This window comes from Bison bison, unplaced genomic scaffold, assembly GCF_000754665.1.
Source record: "Bison bison bison isolate TAMUID 2011002044 unplaced genomic scaffold, Bison_UMD1.0 scf7180017864249, whole genome shotgun sequence".
In the NCBI taxonomy this organism is placed as follows: domain Eukaryota; kingdom Metazoa; phylum Chordata; class Mammalia; order Artiodactyla; family Bovidae; genus Bison; species Bison bison.
This window is the reverse complement of record NW_011494821.1, coordinates 3,191,431-3,193,208: the sequence shown is the minus strand read 5'-3', so window position 1 is coordinate 3,193,208 and position 1,778 is coordinate 3,191,431.

The window sequence follows — 1,778 nt, the reverse complement described above, 5'->3', positions numbered from 1 at the left end:
ATAGAAGAGCAATAGAACAGCTGCTGACAACTCTCAGTTGGCTGGAGATGCAGCTTGTTTGAAATCAGTGGGATTCTGGGATGAACTCAGATCTTCCAGAGACATCTAGAGTGCCTTATGGGTATCATGCCCATCACTGAGGATTACCACTCTCAGGGCTTCATAATGAGCCTCGATTTCTCCCTACTGAGCCATGACAAACTCCTACTCTGGAATTCCACCCAACTCCTCCAAGATTCCAGTGATGAAACAGTTCAGCAAGGCCTCTGACTGGAGTCAAGTTTCTGACTACCTGATGAAGTGGGTCCTGGGCAGCAAACTGGACTCAGTGAATCCCCCTAATACTTACTCCTAAGAGTTGCAGGGGCTCCCGTGAGAGCTCAGCTGGTAAAGAATCTGCCTGCAATGCGGGAGACCCCAATTGGATTTCTGGGTTGGGAAGATCCCATAGAGAAGGGATAGGCTACCTATTCCAGTGTGCTTGGGCTTCCCTGGTGGCTCAGATAATAAAGAATCTGCCCGCAATACTGGAGACCTGGGTTTAACCCCTGGGTTGGGAAGATCCCCAGGAGGAGGGAACGGGAACCCACTCCAGTATTCTTGCCTGGAGAAACCCCTTGGACACAGGAGCCTGGCGGGCTATAGTCTATGGGGTCGCAAAGAGCAGAACGAGCGACTAAGCACAGCACAAGTTTTGCAGAGAGCAGGCTTCATCCAAGAGAAGGAGACATGGACAAAAGGGCCCAGAAAAGGAGCCAAGATCTTTGGGTTACAGTCCCAGATCTTCTAAAAGGCTCCCCGCTTCAGGGGCATCAGTTGCACCAAGTATAAAGGCAGTTTGAGGTGATGGCAGCAGAAGCCCCATTTCTGTTTTGTAAGAGCAGAGGAAGAACCTGCTCTTACAAAGTGAGGACTCTTACAGAGTGAGGACTATGAGTACTCACCCTGGAACAGGCATAGACACCATAGAGTGTTTGCAGGAGAAGATGAGGAGCCCTTCAGACCTATCCACACAGAAATCCAGGAAGGGGCTTTGTATAGGAAAATGAAAGAAATTATAGGACTGTCTTCTCAATGGTATCCCCTGGGGGCCTCAGAAATTAGCCCTCCCAGGAAAGCAGAGACAAATGGGGGAGAGAGACAAGTTGTTTTATAAACAACTCAAGCTCTTCATAAATATAGCAGCAGTGCCTCATACATTCTCGGATTTAGACTTTCTTTGAGGAAAAAAAAAAAAGTTATCTCTAGCCTTGGCTTTATGGCAGGTCATTAAGTCAAGTGATACGTAGCCCACTAATGGTGGGGTTGCTGAGGTCTGCAGGACTTGCCCATATTCTCCGAGTCACCCAGGAAGTTAGAAGTGTAATTGAGACTAGGTATGGGTTTCCTGAGGGAGCAGTTTTCTTTCTCAGATGTCAGCCCCAAGCAGGGCCTATGAGCAGAGAGCAGCTAATTTCCAGACTTGCTGTGGACCTGGGGATGTGGAGGAAGCCCCAGCAGAGAGGAAGAAGGAGAAGCTTGCTTCCAATCCAGTTTCCTAATGAGCCCTCAAGAATGTGGGGCTTCCTCCCTCAGAGCCTCATTAGTGGGGCCCCTGGGACTGTGTCTTGGGGATCCTGTAATGATTGTGGAAGTGCTGGTAAAAGAGGGATGTTGAGGGTCTTCCCTGGCAGTTCAGAGGTCAAGAATCTGCTTGCCAATGCAGGGGACATGGGTTCAATCCCTGGTTGGGGAAGATCCCACATGCCAAGGAGCAACTGAGCCTGTGTGCCACAACT